Source organism: Henckelia pumila, chromosome 4, assembly GCF_033568475.1.
Source record: "Henckelia pumila isolate YLH828 chromosome 4, ASM3356847v2, whole genome shotgun sequence".
Lineage (NCBI taxonomy): Eukaryota > Viridiplantae > Streptophyta > Magnoliopsida > Lamiales > Gesneriaceae > Henckelia > Henckelia pumila.
Window position 1 is genome coordinate 217,445,591 of NC_133123.1, and position 25,289 is coordinate 217,470,879.

Genomic DNA, 25,289 nt, shown 5'->3' on the forward strand with positions numbered 1-25,289 from the left:
TATTATTGGGGGATCCACATGGCGACCGTCCATCACAACTTAATATTGATGGGTCATCTTGACATGTCACTTTAAACGGCGTCATATTATTGGGCCCTTATTGGACATGAGGTAAACACATGGGGGTTGATTTGGAAGCAATTGGGCTCTACCTTTTGAGAATTATGGTTGGCTGATATTATTCGGGACCATAAGTTTGTCAATTGGACTCCATGTTCTCACTAAGGAAAAAGTTTCCCGTTTTCACTAGAGGGTGGTGAAATCGTTAAAATAGTGGGAGTGAGATTCATAAAATTAAATTCGCCTATTTTATGTCTTAGTAAATTGTTAAACAATCATTGATATATGTCTGTTTTTCTTTTCAGTATTTCATACAATGAATTCGCGAAATCCATTATTCTCGATCCTCGAACAAAACAAGTTGACTGGCGCCAACTATACGGAATGGTTCCGGAAGTTGAAGATTGTCTTAACTTCGGAGAAAATGCTCTACGTGTTAGAGAAAGCACCTCCGAAGGAAGCACCAGCTGACATAAGTCCGGAGGAATTGGCCAAACTTGATGCATGGTGTGACCATGACATCAAGACCAAATGCTATATGCAAGCCTCGATGTCTGATGAACTCCAGAGGCGATTTGAGGACACGGTGAATGCTGCTGACATTCACACGCAACTCAAGGAACTTTTTGGGGCTCAGTCGAGGGCTGAAAGGTTCGCTACTGTTAAGGAGTTGATGACGTGCCGCATGCGTGAAGGGACTTCGGTCCGTGATCATGGGGTACGAGTGATTTGGCTCATACAGAAGTTGGCGACCCTAGATTTGGTGTTGGAGCATGAACTCAATGTGGATTTATTGCTTCTGTCTCTTCCTTCTTCATTTGATGGATTGTGATAAATTTTAATATGAACAAGATAGAGGCCACCCTAGAAGAGATGGTCAATATGCTCGTTACATATGAATCCACACTTAAGAAGGATAAGCCAGCTTTCTTGGTGGGCTCCTCATCTTCTGCTAAGAAGGGGCCAAGTATGAAGGGCAAGAAACGTTCTGCCCCACCCAAGAAAGTGGAACCGAGAAGAAGCAAAAGACAAAGGCTTCAAACAATGGAAAATCCAAGGATGTTTGCCATGCAAGAAGCCGGGTCATTGGAAGCGCAACTGCAAGGAGTATCTTGAGCAGTTAGGAACTGCAAAGGGTATGTTCTATATCGAAATAAACATGTCACTTAATACAACTTCTTGGGTATTGGATACCGGATGTGGATCTCACATTTGCAATGATTTGCAGGTGATGACAAGAAGTCGCAGGCTTAGAATGGGTGAGACCCAGCTGAGGCTCGGGAATGGTTCCAGAGTTGAAGCTACGACCATTGGAGATGTTTGTTTGATTTTGCAGAATGGTTTTAAATTATTGTTGAGAGATGTTTTATTTGTGCCAGATTTAATTAAAAACATTATTTCTATTTCTATGCTTGATAAAGATGGTTATTCTTGTAATTTTGTGAATGGGATTTGCAATATTTACAAGAATGAATGTTTAATTGGAAATGGACAACTTGAAAACGATCTATACAATTTAAAACTAAAAGACGTTCCAGTGAATTGTATTGACAAACGGCGACAACAAACAAAAGGAAAATCGATAGTCAAAACCGGCAAACCTTTGGCACGCTAGACTAGGTCATATTTCCTCAAGGAGGATGAACAAGCTAGTGGGAGAGGGCATGTTTGATATGTCTGATATTAACTCTCTACCTACTTGTGAATCCTGCCTAAAAGGAAAAATGACTAAATCTCCTTTTAAGGGGAAACTGAGCGTAGTCAGAATCTGTTGGATTTGATCCATACAGATGTTTGTGGTCCATTTAGAGTAGGGACTCAACATGGCCACACCTACTTCATTACCTTTACTGATGATTATTCAAGGTATGGGTATTTATATTTAATGAAATATAAGTCTGAAGCATTTGAAAAGTTCAAAGAATTCAAGGCTGAAGTAGAAAACAAGCTAGGAAAAAGTATTAAAGCACTTCGATCGGATCGAGGTGGAGAATACTTAAGTACCGAGTTTTTGGACTATCTAAAAGAGAATGGGATTCTCTCTCAGTGGACTCCTCCTATGACACCACAGCTTAATGGTGTATCGGAGCGTCGTAATCGAACTTTGTTGGACATGGTTCGATCTATGATGAGCTTCACTGAGCTTCCACCTTCGTTTTGGGGCTATGCGCTTGAAACGGCGGTATTGTTGTTGAACAACGTCCACACTAAAGCAGTGGACAAAACACCATACGAGTTATGGAATGGCAAAGCTCCTAAGTATTCGTACTTGAGGATTTGGGGATGTCCTGCTTACGTGAAGCGGACAGTGGGAGATAAGTTGGATAGTCGATCCAGCTTATGTTATTTTGTAGGGTATCCGAAGAATTCAATCGGATATTATTTCTATTATCCTGCTGAAACAAAGGTGTTTGTTTCTAGGAATGCCACCTTCTTGGAGAAGGAGTTCTTATTGGATAAGAAAGGCGAGATGATGGAACTCGAAGAAGTTCGAGAAGAACCCAAAATACAAAATAACGATCCTACACCTCAGGAACCATTGCTGGACACGCCTGCACCTAGAAGATCCGAAAGGACTTCTAGACCTCCAGTTCGATATGGTCTTCTTCTTGAAGGGGATCAAGATGAACCCGACATTGGATGTGATCCAAGAAACTTCAAGGAAGCAATTTCTGATGCGGATTCGAATTTATGGCTTGAAGCTATGCAGTCAGAATTGGATTCGATGCATACAAACCAAGTTTGGTCTTTAGTAGATCCTCCCGATGGAATTGTTCCGATAGGGTGTAAATGGATCTACAAAAGAAAGCTTGGGCCTGATGGTAAGGTATTGACCTACAAGGCGCGATTGGTGGCTAAAGGTTATACTCAAAGGCAAGGAGTTGACTATGACGAAACCTTTTCACCAGTTGCAATGTTCAAGTCCATAAGAATCCTAATTGCCATAGCTGCATGGTATGACTATGAGATATGGCAGATGGATGTGAAGACTGCTTTTCTTAATGGAGACATTAAGGAAGAAATCTATATGAGGCAGCCTGAGGGGTTCACATCCATGGGAAGCGAGCATAAGGTATGCAAGCTTCAGAGATCAATTTATGGTCTAAAACAAGCATCAAGAAGTTGGAACCAGAAATTTGATGAAACAATAAAAGATTTTGGTTTCATCAAGAACCCGGAGGAACCTTGCGTGTACAAGAAAGTAGTTAAGGATGCGGTGACATTCTTAGTACTTTATGTTGATGACATCCTACTCATTGGGAATGATGTAGGGATGTTGCAGTCAACAAAGATATGGTTATCAGGTAGATTTTCGATGAAGGATTTGGGAGAGGCATCCTACATTCTTGGGATACAGATCTATAGAGATAGGTCTAAGAGAATGATAGGACTCACTCAATCAACCTACATCGATACCATATTGAAACGGTTTTCAATGGATGGGTCCAAAAGAGGACATCTACCCATGTGTCATGGAGTTTCTCTATCCAAGTCTATGTGTCCCAAGACTGATGAAGAGATAGAGAATATGACACATGTACCATATGCGTCAGCTATAGGTAGTATCATGTATGGGATGATATCTACCAGACCGGATGTAGCATTTGCTCTGAGTGTCACGAGCAGATATCAGTCTAATCCTGGTCAAATGCATTGGAAAGCCGTGAAGGACATTCTTAAGTACTTGCGAAGGACTAAGAATATGTTCATGGTTTATGGAGGACGAGAACTCAAATTGGAAGGCTATACCGACTAGCTTCCAAGTGATGTGGATGACTCGAATTCAACCTCTGGATTTGTGTTCATGCTCAATGGCGGTGCTGTCTCTTGGAAGAGTTCCAAGCAGGACACCACAGCGGATTCCACCACTGAGGCTGAATACATTGCAGCATCAGCTGCTGCTAAAGAGGCCGTTTGGATGAGGAAGTTCGTCCAAGAGTTGGGCGTCATTCCTGAATTTGTTGGTCCAGTCCCGGTGTACTGTGACAACACGGGTGCCGTTGCTCAAGCAAAGGAACCAAGGTCTCATCAAAGATCCAAACACGTACTGAGGAAATACCACATAATCCGGGAGATTGTGGAAAGAGGAGACATCATTGTCGAACGAGTGGCCTCTGCAGACAATATCGCTGATCCGCTTACTAAGCCTTTGCCAGGACCATTGTTTGACAAACATCGCGAAGCAATGGGTCTACGTAGTATGACTAGTTGGCCATAGGGCAAGTGGGAGATTGTAAGAGTGGGTGCCCAGTGAGCTAACTGTGTGGCTATGGGCTTTGATGACTCTTTGTATAAACAATCTTTTGTTTAATATTATTTACACTTTTATGGCAATGACTTTATATTACTTCATATTGTTATATTGTGATATACTATTGTTGTTTTGATAAAGACCTTGAATATACTATAGTGTATGTAAGATGTGGTAGAACATAGAGATGTCTATCATGAAATACATCTTATAGTCACTGTATATTCTAAAAACCGTTCCTAGTCGATTGAGCCGTCCGATAATAAGGATAAGGATCGCTCGAGTTTGAGACTAGCATTTGCGATGCGGAGTACCACGTTTCATTGGTAGGGAACATGGAGATGTTCGAAGCATGCAAATGGATATTCATAGGATGAATAATCGAACTACCCTATCCGGACTTTCCAAGTGGTTATCACTTATCGAGTGGATAAAGTCCGCGGTTTTGGTTGTACACCATTAGTCCTTACGACTTGAAACATCATGGAGACTCTATATGCTAGTGCTGTGCTTTGACTCGTTTACCGACTCTATGGGGTCATCAGGTGTCGAGATTGGGTACAGTTACGACACATATAGGAGTCAATGCATTGTTGTCAAGGATTCACCACATACTTGCGAGTGTGGATATCCTATGCGATCTGAGGAGATATTAGTGTGACAAATCTCTTGCCAGAGTACTTGATGATTTAAGAAATGGTTTCTTAGTAGCACATGCGATGTCACTAATTTGATCCTCAAGATGTATTGCATAGTTATCGAATCTTGAGCGACTCTCGATATACCAATGGTTGTTGATTCGATCGGGATATATGGATGAAGGGACCGTACTGTACGCTAACCAAAATCTACTGGTTCTTGTAGGCACTATCAGTGATACCTAGGGAATCATGGGGCGATGTTGCTAGACGCTTTACCATGATTCGTTGGGCAAGTCGGAAAGTGTTGTTCCGAGTCACAAGGAGTTGTGAGCCCACGGCTAGCTGTATCCCTGAACCATTGAGGGTCACACAGTGTAATGGAGTTTTAATCCCCGTTGAGATAGTTAAATTTAAAGAGTTAAATTTAATGAACTAAGGAGTTGGACTTCTTAATAAGAGTAAGGGAGTAGGATTTCCTAAAATGACATAGGGATGGACATTTTTGGAAACCACTGAATTCGGATTCAGGAAAATTTATTTTGACTTTAAAACGTGCAGAAATGGTTTCTGTGCACATTGGTGAAATCGTTTCATCAATCGGAGTCACGATGAATTTTATATTAATTTCTGAACGAGCGGGCTTTGCTTGTCGGGCCCTGACTTATGACTAATGGGCCCTAAGGTGTTAGTGGCCTGCATTATAAATAAGTTATTGCAGTACAGAAATTACACACAACAGGTCATTATTTTGAGAGAGAAAAATCGAAACCCTAGCCTCTCCTCTAGAATAATCGGCCGAACCCCTGCCTTGCTCTGCCCGAGAAAATTCCGGTCTGTGATTTTGAATCGCAGTAAGGAATAGCGAATCAGATTCGTTTATTCTCTTCGCAGAAAACTTCTGATAGATTTTCTAGTGCAATCTATCAGAGGGATTAAACCTCTGTTCGTGGACCTGATTGAAGGAGTTCATCGGTTCCAGGGAGAGACAACAAGAGCAGATCAAATCTGTTGGTGTCCATTAATCTCGTTGCGAGATTGGAGGTAAAATTTAATAACTGTTATTTAAATTTTACACACACAATAATTTAATCGTTGAACGGTTGATACCCACACTATGGAATTGTTCCATAATAAAATTTTTTAAACTTCCGCTGCACCGGGTATCAATCGTGATTGATCTGACCGCCAGTTTTCCAACAAGTATTACTCTGGGAGTCTTTGTACTTCAGAGGGTACCTGGGAGCCTTTGTGCTTCAGGATTGGCGGTAGGAAGGCTACTCAGTCTAGGGATTTGGTAGCAGTCACGACAGGGTATGACCTTGGATTAAGATATCAGGTTTGATATCGATGGTTCGATATCGTCTGGTGTGCCAGAGATATAGTTTGAGTATTCTGCTGTAGGAACCAGTCATGGAGGGATTCCTTGACAAGTGTGTACTCTGAGCAGATAGGTTTTAACCTTTGGGTTACTGCAAGACGTGTGGATCTAGTAGGTGGACTGATTTCTACCAGCGATAACTAGGGGTTGTCATCCGAGTTGTGGTTAGAGTTTTTCTGTGATAGGAATCATCCAAGAACTTGGATGGGATGTTGTTTTGAGACTTCAACTCGAATGCAAGAATTTCTTCATGATGATTGATTTCATCTGTATTAGGATTATGTCATATGCTAAGGATGGTACAGAGCTATCTGAGATATGAGGGAAGCATGGCCTATGACCGTGAAACCTTGATGGTTATCCAGATGGGTTATTGAGGTAAACTACCTTAGTCTTGAACTATTGCAAAATCTTAACAAGGGATATGATCAGGAGAGTGTTCGAAGATTGTGGAAATCTTTAGGATTCTTTAGTTATTGTTCTTGGACTTGACGAGCCGTAGTGTTCATTCTGAATGAACGAGGTAAGGATAGTGAGTCCAGTGGTTGCGCTAAGTACTGTCTGATATTTTTAGATATTGAGCGTAGGATTTTCTATGGGATGGAAATGAGCTTAGTTTATCTTGATGTTTGCCTTGGGTGAACAAGACAACGATTAGTAGTGCTAAGGTGGCACGGGATCTGTGCTAGTGACTACTAGTGGTTATTGGGTAACTCTGTCAGAGTTAAGATGATTAAGTTCAGAATACGAAACAGCGGTTAGTAGTGCTGAAAAGGCATAGGACTTGTGCCAAGTAAACTACTTATGTACCGTGATCTGACACCGTTTGAAAATGGTTCTTTGTGGCAGCTGAGTCATGGTTATTGACCGAGCCATGTAGGTTGGATGATCAGTGGTGGTTTGATCTGATAAGTGCGAGCTTAAGTAGATCGAAAAATTCGATTGGTTGAGCCAATCAGGGTTGATCAGGATGTAGCAATTAAGAAATACTTGGGATAGTATTTTGTTGAGTAATGCTTATGGGATGAGTACTGAATACCATCTCAGATAAATCGGAGATTTGAGTTATTTAGTCTCAATGATCGCCAGAGATTAATCTTCTGGGATTGCTATAATCGGGAACGATTGCAAGTATACTTGTATGATCAAGTTAGGTGCTAACTTGACAGTGGAGACAAGCACGGGAGTTGGTAGTTTCCAGTATAGTGCATTCTTGTTAAGAAGAAAACTGGTATTGATCCAATCAATTGCTTAGTGATAGCAATAGGTCAGGAAAGGATCATGTTGTGTTTCATGTAAGAGTTTTCCATTGAACAACAATAGTGAAGAGTGTCAACCGGACATTTCGATGAAGTGTTCCTGTGAGGACATCTATGTGTACCGTTGTGTTTGGATCCGACAAGTAATTAGAAATGCTAATGGACATTAGCAAGGAACGTTAGTTGTCTAATCGTGAGGTATGACATTAGCTGGGGTCTAATTCTCGAGATCCAGCAGATTGTGTCACTAATCTTTTAGCGAGTGATGTGCGATATGTGAATGAGATAGTCAAGGATCAACTTAGTAGCCAACGAGGTTTGCCTTTGGGGTCGAAGATTTCGCAAGATCGTGACGGATCGAGTTTGTTTTTTCGAGTCAGTGAGTCACATCTAGGCAGACTGTTTGTCAAAGAATATTGCGTTGTAGCAATAAACGACAATCAGAGACGCATTGTGTGACAAGTTACTTCGAGCACAAGTATTTCCCAGGATTGACTAGGGAATCGATGAATTAGATCGTTCAGTGCTGAGACTGATGCGTTCGGCAAGGGAGCGATTTGACTATTCAGAATCCGTTGGGATTTAGTTCCAGTATCAGTATGCTCAACCTTGGGAGGTTGGTATGAGCTGATGGTATTATCAGAGACTCTGAGTTGAGTTATACCAGGTGCAATGACTGTCGAGTTTTGAGACGGAATAGGAAGCGTTTCCATATGTCTGTGCACTGTGGAATGTCCCAGTCGAGCATATTGGTGGGAGCTTGCCTTAGTCTTGATGACCGTGCAGTGATTGCGAGTATGTATAACTATCAGGAGGATGTCCAACGATTCGGATTCATGAGGTGAATAACCTATGATCGAGATGATGTAGATCATCAGAGGCGTAATGAATTCTATTGCAATATATGCATGACTTCGCAGGCCAATGGCTAGGAGATGACGTAGCGTCATGAATTTCAAGTAATGATAGTTATCATCAGGGCACAGTGTTGAGGTTATACTAAGAAACGTGGACAGCAAAATATACTAGACATGGTGGTTTAAGTTCCCAGTATTGGGAAGCCGGTTGTGCTTCAGGGAGAGTAGGGAGGATAACCAATCTAGGGAACATTATGAGCAGTTACGTTGAAGTATAGACTTGAGTCCACTGGATTATCTTAAAGCGAGATTCATGTTAGAATGTGTCAGCACAAAGTTGGGATTAGTGTTTTCCTGACTAGAGGTGTTGAGCACCGAGAACTTTTGGAACCATTTGATGGTTAATCTGATTAGTGATTCGACGATTGTCGTAAGCCAGTCAAGTTATGACTTGGTACTCGTCAGTATAAGATTTCCTTTGAGACGATAATCTTGATCAAGCGGGTATTGTATCCTTCGTGGTCAGGAAGATCGTGGTCCGAGGGAAAGAGGTATCAGTGTTACGATACGCTAGCACTAGGGAAGTTCGACTGTCGACCAGTAGCGCAGTAATATTCACTGAAAGAATATTAATGCGGTTAAGCATTAATGGAGCTTGCAGAGAATTCGACGGGAGTCTGAGTGTGTCGGAGGATATTTCGACCAGACACTCGAGCAAGGGTTTCTTGTACGTTCTCGAGGTATTACCTTAAATTTCGAGGATGAAATCTTTAAAGGGGGGGAGAATGTAGTAACCCGTATCCAGAATTAGCGATTAATGAGTATATTAATCATGTAATCACGTTTAGATTAAGTAAAACATGATTAAGGAAATTCCAAAAGGGTTAACGGAGTCCAGAAATGGATTCAGGACACTCGAAAATAGCCGGGAAGGTCCCAAGGATCCGGAGGGTTCGGAAGCTCTGAACCAAGTCAGGAGGCTTCGAATTGGATCGGAGGATCCAAACTCAAGATCGGAGGCTCCGAAGTGGATCGGAAGCTCTGTCGGTAAGATCGGACGTTCCGATCGGGACCAGGGACGTTTCATCGCTAACGTCAACAAAGTGACGTCATGGCTGACGTAATATTGGGCGATCGGACGCTCCGAAGAAGGGATCGGAGGTTCCGATCGTGTTCGGACATTCCGAACCGGGTTCGGAGGCTCCGAACTTTGCCTATAAATAGGGGGCCGAGATTTCATTTTCAAGTGCACCTTTCCCTCTCTTCTCTCTGATTCCTAGGCCTTCTAACTCAGATCTAGGGAGTTCTAGGCATCCTATTTGGAATCCGGAAGTGGCATAGCGATCCTGATGTCGAGGCGGAGATGTGCCTAAGTTTTGAGGCAATTGTCATCAACGGGCTGACGACGGACGCAGGTATAGCTATGTTCTCCTTAAATTATTTAGGAGTATGCAATAGCTTAGTTAAGGCTTTTAGATCTTAAATAATTATGCATGGATATTTGCATTGTAGAGCTGATATAGGCTTGGAACCAAGAGTGGGACTGCTAGGAACTACCTGTAGAAAGGTACGTAAGTACAGACTGAGATAGCCAGCGGGTTTGCATGCTTATATGTTGCATTTGTGTGTCATATTATTATGCAGCATGTGCATATCATATTGTGTCTGTCCATCTTATGAGATGAGACACGTAGGGTCGCTCAGCCCTGTCTGGACGGTTAATGTCTAGTGCCCAGTGACTGACGGGTCATGGGTAGTTAGCATCTGGGGACACAGTCCACGTCCTATAGGAAATGAGCAGTGTCGACAGGGTTTGCTCCCCGGGTTGTACCACTCTTGTCCTAGGCGCCATTACTGAGCAGTTGTATACAGTTATCCCAGATATGGATACCCTATCATTTGCATGCATCATATTTGTATGTTTTACCTAGTGCTTTCGTATTGAGCTTAGAGCTCACATCCAGTCTTTTCTGTGTATCTGGACACCCCATTCGATGGGGCAGGTGTAGGTGCAGGATAGAGCACCAGGAGCTTGGAGTAGCCAGTGACCAGTGAAGACAGCAGGATCAGTTGTAGGTTAACCTTTAGGCTATTTATTCGATTTGGTTGTATAAATCGAATTGGTTTAACCGGTTGTATTCTGCCGGTCTGTTTTTATTTAAGTCTTCCGTAGCGATTTATTTAATACATTTTTAATTATTCTCTTAACTCTGATTAGCTAGTGGATCTGGGTAGGGTCACTACAAAGTAGTTCTAAAGTTATACAATCTCAACTAGTAGAACATGCTTCAATCTAACTTATTCAAACGATACAACAACAAGAGTTCGAATACAATCTAAGTCCGATTACAATTTGACTCCCAAAACACCATTCTCCCTTCTAATTATCTCAACCCTTAGCCATGCTGCCTCTGACTCGGTCCTACCCCACCTGTTGCCAAGCACACAAACAAAGACAAGACAACAGCCGGATAATCCGGTGAGAATAATATTCCCAGTAAAAGAGACAAACATACAATATCACATAATATATCAAAACATGATATATAATCAAATTCCACATATTCTTCAAGTAATTCATTTCACTGCGGAATAAAATGATATGCATGGCTTTAAAACTTCTGGATTATCAGACTCAGATAATCAAAAGGAATTCTTCTTTCTTTCTTTCTTTCTTCAGTTTGGGATCCTAAGGTTAAAATATCCAACAATCACACCGAACTCCCCTTTCGAGGTGGACGAGGTATATTTTAGTCCTCTAGACTCCAGAGCATTATAGTGAGTTAATCGACGCTCGTAGTAAATCATCTACCAAGGCCACTCAAATATAATCTCCAGATCTTCTAATTAAAATGAATAATCAATCGGCTCAATATGAATGCATATGAAATCTTATGCATTCAAATAACAATTCAATCAAGTTCAAATAAGCATATAAACATGCAAGTAAGTGATTTATTCTAGGACACTCGAATCAATCCGGATTTGAGTTAATCGTCCTATTCCATTCCAAAGTCGTCTTATACCTTCTCGTCGTTTCACAATCTTCAATCTGTAAAACAACAATTCTCAATTCAATATCCATTCATGTTCTACGATCGATAAGGAAGAAAGTCGATACTATACCGGCTCAAATCTTCCAGACTGATCGAAGCTGCAGTCTCGCAACTCCACGGACTTCGAATCAATCTAATAGAAGAAGTCACAAGATCAATATCAATAGTGAAACCTCATCAAACTCGGTATAATCAAATCAATAGAAATGATATCCCGAAACTCAAACTGACGGCATAACGGCTATATTCTGACAAACCGAAAACGCAAACATCATAATATCAATCCAAACATCTCATATCAATCATCACTCAAACATTCAAACTCAAATCCAACACATCTCAAAACCCATAATTTTGAAATATGCTTCCAAAAATCAAAACAATTCCGAACGACGCTCAAATTCAAAACCGACTGAGAATAAACAATCATAACTCTGTCAAGAACAACACACTCGAAACTCAATCGATTCTAACAACATTTGAAAAACAAAACGTATCTGATCGGAGAGAAACTTACGATAGAATGAAGCTTTCGCTGTAGTGATCGCTAAACTGCCTTCAGAAATAATTTCCAATGGACGGATCGACCGGAAACTGAAATCTGAAAGCTCGAAGAACTCGAATGGCGTCTTCAATGGAGGAGGAAACGTTGGAAGGGATGAAGGGATGAATTGAAGACTTAGTAAACCCTTAGATATTATAACAAATCCTCTTTTTGCATTTTAGTCCCTGAAAATTCCAAAAATTGCAAAATAGTCCCTGATCAATAAAAAGTTTGTTCTCGAATTCTGAAATCACAGATTATCTCAAATAAAGTCAATAAGATAAAAATGGGGCGTTACAATTCTCCCCCACTAAGAATAGATTTCGTCCTCAAAATCAAAGATATCAACTCATAAGAAGAAATAAGAATTCAAGAACAGAATTAAGGACTCACGTCAAATAAATAAGTCAGGGAATCTCTGTTTCATATCAGATTCTGTCTCCCAAGTCGCTTCTTCGACTCCGTGACGACTCCACTGAAATTTCACCAAAGGAATCGATTTTGTTCTGAGCTGTTTCTCCTTTCTGTCAAGGATCTGAATCGGTCTCTCGAAATAACTCAGAGTTTCATCGAGTTCGGCTTCGTCAGGTTGAAGAACATAAGCAGGATCGGGATGGTATTTCCTCAACATAGATACATGAAATACGTCGTGAATACCAGATAAAGAAGGAGGAAGTGCTAATCTGTAGGCTAGATCACCTATCTTCTGCCAAATCTCATACGGACCGATGAATCTCGGTGAAAACTTTTCTCTCTTCCCAAATCTAACAGTACCTCTAAACGGAGAAATCTTCAAGAATACCCGGTCTCCCTGATCGAAAGATATAGGTCTGCAACGGATATTCGCATACTTCGTTTGTCGGTCCTAAGCAGTCTTCATTCTCAATCTAATAATCTTCACTTGCTCAGCCATATCACGTAACATATTTGGTCCCAAGTCTGGGGACTCAGATATCTCATCCCAGTACAAAGGAGATCTGCACTTCTTTTCGTACAATGCTTCGAATAGTGCCATTCCTATACTCGTCTGGAAGCTGTTGTTGTACGAAAACTCAACGAGAGGCAACGAATCTTGCCAAGTAGCGCCAAAGTCAAGCACCACTGCTCGTAACATATCTTCCAGAGTATGAATCGTCCGCTCAGACTGACCGTCGGTCTGAGGATGATAAGCTGTACTCAAGTGCAAACGAGTACCAAGAGCTTCCTGAAGACTATGCTAGAAATGAGAAGTAAACCGAGGATCTCGGTCTGAAACAATCGATCTCGGCACACCTTGCAATCTAATAATCTCTCTTACATACAACTCGGCCATCTGATCATGACGATATGTCATCTGATACAGAATAAAAAAAGCAGACTTCGTCAAATGGTCAATCACTGCACAAATGGCATCGCATCCTCGAACAGATCGGGGTATCTTCGTGATGAAATCCATCGAGATATGATCCCACTTCCATTTCGGAACAGATAAACTGTGCAGAAGACCACCCGGCCTCTTTCTCTCAGCCTTCACCTGCTGGCAGTTCAAAAAATGGGATACAAACCTCGCAACATCACTCTTCATCTTCTTCCACCAAAACTGACTCTTCAGGTCGTTATACATCTTTCGGCATCCAGGATGAACACTGAACCGATTGAAATGTGCCTCTCGCAGGATACGTTGTCTCATCCTAGAAATATCAGGCACAACAATACGGTTATTCACAAATAAAACATCATCCCTGACCTGAAATTCAGATCTCACCTTCTCTATCGATTGCTGAATACTCTCATCGGATTTCTGTGCTTCTCCGATCGACACAAACAACTCTGGCCCGGCCTGGATAACACAAACTCTGATAGGATTTCTATCTGATTCAAACTCCAATCCAGAATTGCAACAATCGTCAACCAAACGAAACATACCAATGGTCGAAAGAGATAAGGAACAAAGCTTACGACTCAAAGCATCCGCAGCTGCATTCGACTTCCCCGGATAGTACTTAATCTCACAGTCAAAATCCTTCAGCAAATCTAACCATCTTCTCTATCCCATATTCAACTCGGACTGTGAAAACAAATACTTCAGGCTCTTATGATCAGAAAAGATCTCAAAAGACTCACCGTACAGATAGTGACGCCAAATCTTCAAGGCAAAAACAATAGCAGCGAGTTCAAGATCATGAACTGGATAGCGAGTCTCATGCGGTTTCAACTGCCTTGACGCATATGCTATCACGTGCTTCCTATGCATAAGTACGCAACCAAGACCTGAAAGAGAAGCATCACAATACACCATAAAACCTCCAGAGCCTGATTGAATAAAAAGTATCGGAGCGCTAGTCAATCTCTTCTTCAAGTCAATGAAACTGGTCTCACACTCTTCAGTCCAAACAAAAGGCGCATTTTTTTGAGTCAGATGGGTAATCGGCTTCGCAATAGAAGAGAAACCCTGAATAAATCTGTGATATTAACCTGCTAAAACAATAACACTCCGAATTTTAGGTACAGAAGTCGGCCTTTGCCAGTTCATAACTGCCTCGATCTTGCTGGGATCGACAGAAATCCCATCTCCAGAGATAATGTGACCAAGAAAAATGACTCGGTCCAACCAAAACTCGCACTTCGACAGTTTGGCAAACAACTGTTCAGTTCTCAAAATCTGCAAAACAATATTCAGATGCTCTGCATGATCAGCACGACTCTTCAAATATATCAGGATATCGTCAATGAAAATAATAACAAACTCATCTAGAAAGCGCTGAAAGATTCGGTTCATCAACCACATAAAGAATGCTGGGGCGTTAGTCAAACCGAACGGCATGATAAGAAATTCAAAATGGCCATACCTCATCCTAAACGCAGTCTTAGGAATATCCTCTTCTCGCACTCTCAGCTGATGATACCCAGATCTCAAATCTATCTTCGAATAAACACAAGAACCCTGCAACTGATCAAAAAAGTCATCTATATGCAGTAAAGGATACCTGTTCTTAACCGTCACCTGGTTCAGTTGGCGGTAGTCGATGCAAAGTCTCATAGAGCCATCTTTATTTCTAACAAACAGAACAGCAGCACCCCAAGGAGATACACAAGGTCGAATGTATCCCTTGGCAATCAATTCCTCCAACTTCTCCTTCAATTCATTCAATTCAATTGGGGCCATTCTATATGGATCATTAGAAATCGGCTGAGTACCTCACGTCAGTTCGATGCCAAACTCAACCTCACGAATAGGCGGTAATCCTGGAATCTCATCCGATAACACATCAGAAAACTCTCTAACCACTGGTATGTCAATAAACACCGGGCTAGACTTCAAAAAATCCACTGCATAGATCAGAAAACCCTCTGCTCCTCTCTGCAACTGTCTAGTCATAGACAAAAACAGAAATCAAAGGAATTCTAGATCGAGAACCCTTACCAAAGAATCTCCACTCATCTGTCATCTCTTGTCTAAAACGGACTACCTTCTGAAAACAATCCACTATAGCCCTGTACTCAGTCAAAACATCTATACCAACTATGCAGTCAAAGTCAGACAAACCAAGTATAACACAGTCGAACTTAATCAAATTCCCTTCACTACTCAATTCACAATTCCTAACAAAATTCCTCGAAACAATTCCTCCACCCAAAGGTGAAGTAACAGAAACCAAGGCAGGCAATGGCTCAAAAGGTAAGGCATGCATCAATACAAATTTATCAGATATGAAAGAGTGAGTCGCACCCGTATCTATCAAAATATAAGCAGGATAACCAAAGATTGTACAGTTACCTGCAATCACATCATCAGGTGTTGCCTGAGCCTGATCCTCATTCAGAGCAAAAACTCTTGCCTGCTGACGAGGAGGTTGGTTCGAATTGGCTACCTCCTTAACGATTCTGCTGCTGTGGCTGGAAAGAGTGAACTGCATTCACTTGCCTCTGAGGCGGTGCATAGTGTCTAGAAGCATTACCACTCTGTGCTTGATCCGAGCCTCTCTGGGGACAAAGTCTAGCATAATGTCCCGTCTGCTGACATATGTAGCAATTCCCAAAAATTCCCCTACACTGGTCGCTGGAGTGACAACCTCCACACTTGCTACAAGAAGCTCCAGAGTAACCTGATCCTTGTCCCAAACTGTACTGATTCGAGCCACCAGAGCTCAAAGAACTGCTTCCTGATTTTTTTAAACTGTTTTCCTTTCGGATGGTAGTAATCCTTTCTGTTTCCTCCACTGCTACCACCTTCGGATCTCTGAGGCGGATTCTGATATTGAGACGGTTGGTTCTGAAACTGCCTCTGTTGCTGCTGAGATGCAACCTGATTCCCTCTCTACCTCATCAACCTTGCCTCAGCACCCTTGGCCTAATCCATTGCATCAGCAAAGTTATTGGGCCTTCCAGTATTCACCAGAGTGAAGATATCAGGATTCAAGCCATTGATTAATTGATCAGCTTTAGCTTCTTCGTTGTCGGCAATGTGAGGTGCGAACCTCAACAAGCTGTCAAACTTGGCAACATAGTCCTTGATATTCAAGTTTCCTTGCTTCAGATTTGCGAACTCGGCACCTTTATCCTTTCGGTACAAAACTAGAAAGAACCGCTTATAGAACTCAGATTTAAAAAGATTCCAGTCAATAGTTGTACCTCGATTCTCAAAAGCCCTCTTTGTCGCAATCCACCAGTTCTTCGCAACTCCTCTCAATTTATGGATGACTAACCTGATTCTGCGGTCGTCAGAATAGTCGAGAGAATCAAAAACAGGTCTATGTTGTCCAACCAACTCTCGCAGTCAACTGAATTCTCCGTACCCTTCAAAATCGGGGGTCGGAAAGATTGGAACCTCTTCAGTAAGGTTTCCATAAGAGTAGCCATTGCATCCACCTGATATGTCACTGTACTGCCCTGTTCGTTCGGAGGAGTGACTGCAGGAGGATTCTCATTCTGAGGAACAACTGGCAGTGGGTTCCTATTCAATACTCTTCGAGGACCCATAATATGATAATCAAAGGTTAGGACACAGATAATCCAATTACCATAATTCCATAAGGTCCAAAACCTTCTCTGAATAATAGTACACTTCGAGAATATGTAAGAGTGGGTGCCCAGTGAGCCAACTGTGTGGCTATGGGCTTTGTTGACTCTTTGTATAAACAATCTTTTGTTTAATATGATTTACACTTTTATGGCAATGACTTTATATTACTTCATATTGTTATATTGTGATATACTATTGTTGTTTTGATAAAGACCTTGAATATACTATAGTGTATGTAAGATGTGGTAGAACATGGAGATGTCTATCATGAAATACATCTTATAGTCACTGTATGTTCTAAAACCGTTCCTAGTCGATTGAGCCGTCCGATAATAAGGATAAGGATCGCTCGAGTTTGAGACTAGCATTTGCGATGCGGAGTACCACGTTTCATTGGTAGGGAACATGGAGATGTTCGAAGCATGCAAATGGATATTCATAGGATGAATAATCGAACTACCCTATCCGGACTTTCCAAGTGGTTATCACTTATCGAGTGGATAAAGTCCGCGGTTTTGGTTGTACACCATTAGTCCTTACGACTTGAAACATCATGGAGACTCTATATGCTAGTACTGTGCTTTGACTCGTTTACCGACTCTGAGGGGTCATCAGGTGTCGAGATTGGGTACAGTTACGACACATATAGGAGTCAATGCATTGTTGTCAAGGATTCACCACATACTTGCGAGTGTGGATATCCTATGCGATCTGAGGAGATATTAGTGTGATAAATCTCTGGCCAGAGTAATTGATGTGATTTAAGAAATGGTTTCTTAGTAGCACATGCGATGTCACTAATTTGATCTTCAAGATGTATTGCATAGTTATCGAATCTTGAGCGACTCTCGATATACCAATGGTTGTTGATTCGATCGGGATATATGGATGAAGGGACCGTACTGTACGTTAACCAAAATCTACTGGTTCTTGTAGGCACTATCAGTGATACCTAGGGAATCATGGGGCGATGTTGCTAGGCGCTTTACCATGATTCGTTGGGCAAGTCGGAAAGTGTTGTTCCGAGTCACAAGGAGTTGTGAGCCCACGGCTAGCTGTATCCCTGAACCATTGAGGGTCACACAGTGTAATGGAGTTTTAATCCCCGTTGAGATAGTTAAATTTAAAGAGTTAAATTTAATGAACTAAGGAGTTGGACTTCTTAAATAAGAGTAAGGGAGTAGGGTTTCCTAAAATGACATAGGGATGGACATTTTTGGAAACCACTGAATTCGGATTCAGGAAAATTTATTTTGACTTTAAAACGTGCAGAAATGGTTTCTGTGCACATTGGTGAAATCGTTTCATCAATCGGAGTCACGATGAATTTTATATTAATTTCTGAACGAGCGGGCTTTGCTTGTCGGGCCCCAGCTTATGATTAATGGGCCCTAAGGAGTTAGTGGCCTGCATTATAAATAAGTTATTTCAGTACAGAAATTACACACAACAGGTCATAATTTTGAGAGCAAAAAATTCGAAAACCCTATTCTCTCTCAAAGAATTTCGGCCGCCCCTTGCTCTGCCCGAGAAAATTCCGGTCTGTGATTTTGAATCGCAGTAAGGAATAACGAATCAAATTCGTGTATTCTCTTCGCAGAAAACTTCTGATAGATTTTCTAGTGCAATCTATCAGAGGGATTAAACCTCTGTTCGTGGACCTGATTGAAGGCGTTCATCGGTTCCAGGGAGAGACAACAAGAGCAGAATTGTTCTGTTGGTGTCCATTAATCTCGTTGCGAGATTTGAGGTAAAATTTATTTAATTGTTATTTAAATTTTACACACACAATAATTCAATCGTTGTATGGTTGATACCCACACCATGGAATCGTTCCATGAGAAAATTTTTAAACTTCCGCTGCACCGGGTATCAATCGTAATTGGTCTGGGAACTCGCCAGTTTTCCAACAGTGGTATCAGAGCCAGGTTGCTCAGATCAATCGATTGAATTAATCAATTGTACAAAAATTTTTGAGTCTCGGTTTTTGAAACAAAATAAATATTTTAATAAAAAAAAATTTTTTTTTCCGGGGGCGAAACCCGGGCAGCGATTGGATCGCTGCCCGGAGGGGGCAGCGATGGTCGCTGCCCCCAGGGGCGGCGCACGGCGCCGCCCAAAGGGGGCGCACGGCGCCGCCCAGGGCGGCGACCGTCGCCGCCCAGGGCGGCGCACGGCGCTGCGCAGGGCAGCGCTCGGCGCTGCCCAGGGCAGCGCTCGGCGCTGCCCAGGGCGACGCACGGCGCCGCCCAGCGGCGGCGCCAGGCGCCGCCAGGGCAGCAAACGTTGCTGCCCTAAGGGGGCAGCCGGGCTGCCCCGGCCCGCGCCCCGGGTGCGGGCCAACCCGGGAGTGTCCCGGGTGGCCCGCGGGAAAAATTAATATTTTATTAAAAATTAATTTTAATATGTTAAAATTTTATTTTTGGTCCGGTCAAAAATTGTTTTTGATTGGTTCACGAGATTTCGGATCGAATTGTTCGAGTCCGTAAATTTTAAAATTGATTTTGGATAAATTTGAATTTTTGGAAAATTTTAATATTTTATCCGTAAATTGAATTTTGAAATCAATTATTTTGGTACAATTGATGATAAGATATGATCTTATGATATATTAGATAAAATATGATTTTATTTGTAAAATTGGATTTTATAGATAAAATATGATTTTATTTGATATGGAGATAAAATATGATTTTATATGTGAAATGTGATTTTATATATAAAATATGATTTTATCTTGTTTAAATTTGAATTGCCACAGCATGTTATCCAATAAATTAATTTTGAATTAAATGTTATTGGATAAGGATGATCGATTGCCATGACCAATTTTGTAGGTGTATGTTAGGAATTTACATTTTGTCTTTATTGTTGTTGGTTTTATTAATGGGCCTGGTTTATGGCCCGATATGAATGTCATATGTAATAAAAGTGGGCTTGGTTTATAGCCCGTTCCCACCCCCTAAAATGTATCCCCTACTTGTCATTGTTATTTAATTGTAAATACATTAGATTTAGTGGGAGAACAAGATTTGAAGATGGTGGGCCCAGCAGACAATGAAGACTGAAGAAATGTAAATTGGAAGCATATGTAATAGGATTGCATTTGCATACTGCATATTACCTAGGATTGGACTAAGACCCGTGATTGGCAACCACGGGTCAATTAGAAATGGAATCGATCATCCTATATAATATGTGATATTATGATTGTATGCATGTTTAGACATAAATTGCGTGAATCCGGCAATGCATGCAATAAATTAAATATGATGAGACAAATATTTTTATAAATAAAATCCCTCATTTTAAATATGATTTAAAATTTATATCAAGATAAATAAAGGAAATTTAAATATTGTTTAAATGTTCCTACCTTCCATCAACGGTCAATGTATGTGATGCTACCCGCGGATACGGTCCGGCTCATATTATTGGGGGGGCCCGTCCGTCGGAAAGCTGTACATTGGATCGACAAATGTTGTAAGTTGGGTGGAACTCCCATGGGATCGGCTCATATTATTGGGGATCCACATGGCGACCGTCCATCACAACTTAATATTGATGGGTCATCTTGACATGTCACTTTAAACGGCGTCATATTATTGGGCCCTTATTGGACATGAGGTAAACACATGGGGGTTGCTTTGGAAGCAATTGGGCTCTACCTTTTGAGAATTATGGTTGGCTGATATTATTCGGGACCATAAGTTTGTCAATTGGACTCCATGTTCTCACTAAGGAAAAAGTTTCCCGTTTTCACTAGAGGGTGGTGAAATCGTTAAAATAGTGGGAGTGAGATTCATAAAATTAAATTCGCCTATTTTATGTCTTAGTAAATTGTTAAACAATCATTGATATATGTCTGTTTTCCTTTTCAGTATTTCATACAATGAATTCGCGAAATCCTTTATTCTCGATCCTCGAACAAAACAAGCTGACTGGCGCCAACTATACGGAATGGTTCCGGAAGTTGAAGATTGTCTTAACTTCGGAGAAAATGCTCTACGTGTTAGAGAAAGCACCTCCGAAGGAAGCACCAGCTGACATAAGTCCGGAGGAATTGGCCAAACTTGATGCATGGTGTGACCATGACATCAAGACCAAATGCTATATGCAAGCCTCGATGTCTGATGAACTCCAGAGGCGATTTGAGGACACGGTGAATGCTGCTGACATTCACGCGCAACTCAAGGAACTTTTTGGGGCTCAGTCGAGGGCTGAAAGGTTCTCTACTGTTAAGGAGTTGATGACGTGCCGCATGCGTGAAGGGACTTCGGTCCGTGATCATGGGGTACGAGTGATTTGGCTCATACAGAAGTTAGCGACCCTTGATTTGGTGTTGGAGCATGAACTCAATGTGGACTTGCTGCTTCTATCTCTTCCTTCTTCATTTGATGGATTCGTGATAAATTTTAATATGAACAAGATAGAGGCCACCCTTGAAGAGATGGTCAATATGCTCGTTACATATGAATCCACACTTAAGAAGGATAAGCCAGCTTTCTTGGTGGGCTCCTCATCTTCTGCTAAGAAGGGGCCAAGTATGAAGGGCAAGAAACGTTCTGCCCCACCCAAGAAAGTGGAACCCGAGAAGAAGCAAAAGACAAAGGCTTCAAACAATGGAAAATCCAAGGATGTTTGCCATTACTGCAAGAAGCCGGGTCATTGGAAGCGCAACTGCAAGGAGTATCTTGAGCAGTTAGGAACTGCAAAGGGTATGTTCTATATCGAAATAAACATGTCACTTAATACAACTTCTTGGGTATTGGATACCGGATGTGGATCTCACATTTGCAATGATTTGCAGGTGATGACAAGAAGTCGCAGGCTTAGAATGGGTGAGACCCAGCTGAGGCTCGGGAATGGTTCCAGAGTTGAAGCTACGGCCATTGGAGATGTTTGTTTGATTTTGCAGAATGGTTTTAAATTATTGTTGAGAGATGTTTTATTTGTGCCAGATTTAATTAAAAACATTATTTCTATTTCTATGCTTGATAGAGATGGTTATTCTTGTAATTTTGTGAATGGGATTTGCAATATTTACAAGAATGAATGTTTAATTGGAAATGGACAACTTGAAAACGATCTATACAATTTAAAACTAAAAGACGTTCCAGTGAATTGTATTGACAAACCGGCGACAACAAACAAAAGGAAAATCGATAGTCAAAACCCGGCAAACCTTTGGCACGCTAGACTAGGTCATATTTCCTCAAGGATGAACAAGCTAGTGGGAGAGGGCATGTTTGATATGTCTGATATTAACTCTCTACCTACTTGTGAATCCTGCCTAAAAGGGAAAATGACTAAATCTCCTTTTAAGGGGAAGCCTGAGCGTAGTCAAAATCTGTTGGATTTGATCCATACAGATGTTTGTGGTCCATTTAGAGTAGGGACTCAACATGGCCACACCTACTTCATTACCTTTACTGATGATTATTCTAGGTATGGGTATTTATATTTAATGAAATATAAGTCTGAAGCATTTGAAAAGTTCAAAGAATTCAAGGCTGAAGTAGAAAACAAGCTAGGTAAAAGTATTAAAGCACTTCGATCGGATCGAGGTGGAGAATACTTGAGTACCGAGTTTTTGGACTATCTGAAAGAGAATGGGATTCTCTCTCAGTGGACTCCTCCTATGACACCACAGCTTAATGGTGTATCGGAGCGTCGTAATCGAACTTTGTTGGACATGGTTCGATCTATGATGAGCTTCACTGAGCTTCCACCTTCGTTTTGGGGCTATGCGCTTGAAACGGCGGTATTGTTGTTGAACAACGTTCACACTAAAGCAGTGGACAAAACACCATACGAGTTATGGAATGGCAAAGCTCCTAAGTATTCGTACTTGAGGATTTGGGGATGTCCTGCTTACGTGAAGTGGACAGTGGGAGATAAGTTGGATAGTCGATCCAGCTTATGTTATTTTGTGGGGTATCCGAAGAATTCAATCGGATATTATTTCTATTATCCTGCTGAAACAAAGGTGTTTGTTTCACGGAATGCCACCTTCTTGGAGAAGGAGTTCTTATTGGATAAGAAAGGCGAGATGATGGAACTCGAAGAAGTTCGAGAGGAACCCGAAATACAAAATAACGATCCTACACCTCAGGAACCATTGCTGGACACGCCTGCACCTAGAAGATCCGAGAGGACTTCTAGACCTCCAGTTCGATATGGTCTTCTTCTTGAAGAGGGTCAAGATGAACCCGACATTGGATGTGATCCAAGAAGCTATGCAATCAGAATTGGATTCGATGCAATTTCTGGACTTTAGTGGATCCTCCCGATGGAATTGTTCCAATAGGATGTAAATGGATCTACAAAAGAAAGCTTGGGCCTGATGGTAAGGTATTGACCTACAAGGCGCGATTGGTGGCTAAAGGTTATACTCAAAGGCAAGGAGTTGACTATGACGAAACCTTTTCACCAGTTGCAATGTTCAAGTCCATAAGAATCCTTATTGCCATAGCTGCATGGTATGACTATGAGATATGGCAAATGGATGTGAAGACTGCTTTTCTTAATGGAGACATTAAGGAAGAAATCTATATGAAGCAGCCTGAGGGGTACACATCCATGGGAAGCGAGCATAAGGTATGCAAGCTTCAGAGATCAATTTATGGTCTAAAACAAGCATCAAGAAGTTGGAACCAGAAATTTGATGAAACAATTAAAGACTTTGGTTTCATCAAGAACCCGGAGGAACCTTGCGTGTACAAGAAAGTAGTTAAGGATGCGGTGACATTCTTAGTACTTTATGTTGATGACATCCTACTCATTGGGAATGATGTAGGGATGTTGCAGTCAACTAAGATATGGTTATCAGGTAGATTTTCGATGAAGGATTTGGGTGAGGCATCCTACATTCTTGGGATACAGATCTATAGGGATAGATCTAAGAGAATGATAGGACTCACTCAATCAACCTACATCGATACCATATTGAAACGGTTTTCAATGGATGGGTCCAAGAGAGGACATCTACCCATGTGTCATGGAGTTTCTCTATCCAAGTCTATGTGTCCCAAGACTGATGCAGAGATAGAGAATATGACACATGTACCATATGCGTCAGCTATAGGTAGTATCATGTATGGGATGATATCTACCAGACCGGATGTAGCATTTGCTCTGAGTGTCACGAGCAGATATCAGTCTAATCCTGGTCAGATGCATTGGAAAGCCGTGAAGGACATTCTTAAGTACTTGCGAAGGACTAAGAATATGTTCATGGTTTATGGAGGACGAGAACTCAAACTGGAAGGCTATACCGACTCTAGCTTCCAAAGTGATGTGGATGACTCGAAGTCAACCTCTGGATTTGTGTTCATGCTCAATGGCGGTGCTGTCTCTTGGAAGAGTTCCAAGCAGGACACCACAGCGGATTCCACCACTGAGGCTGAATACATTGCAGCATCAGCTGCTGCTAAAGAGGCCGTTTGGATGAGGAATTTCGTCCAAGAGTTGGGCGTCATTCCTGAATTTGTTGGTCCAGTCCCGGTGTACTGCGACAACACGGGTGCCGTTGCTCAAGCAAAGGAACCAAGGTCTCATCAAAGATCCAAACACGTACTGAGGAAATACCACATAATCCGGGAGATTGTGGAAAGAGGAGACATCAGTGTCGAACGAGTGGCCTCTGCAGACAATATCGCTGATCCACTTACTAAGCCTTTGCCAGGACCATTGTTTGACAAACATCGCGAAGCAATGGGTCTACGTAGTATGACTAGTTGGCTATAGGGCAAGTGGGAGATTGTAAGAGTGGGTGCCCAGTGAGCCAACTGTGTGGCTATGGGCTTTGTTGACTCTTTGTATAAACAATCTTTTGTTTAATATGATTTACACTTTTATGGCAATGACTTTATATTACTTCATATTGTTATATTGTGATATACTATTGTTGTTTTGATAAAGACCTTGAATATACTATAGTGTATGTAAGATGTGGTAGAACATGGAGATGTCTATCATGAAATACATCTTATAGTCACTGTATGTTCTAAAACCGTTCCTAGTCGATTGAGCCGTCCGATAATAAGGATAAGGATCGCTCGAGTTTGAGACTAGCATTTGCGATGCGGAGTACCACGTTTCATTGGTAGGGAACATGGAGATGTTCGAAGCATGCAAATGGATATTCATAGGATGAATAATCGAACTACCCTATCCGGACTTTCCAAGTGGTTATCACTTATCGAGTGGATAAAGTCCGCGGTTTTGGTTGTACACCA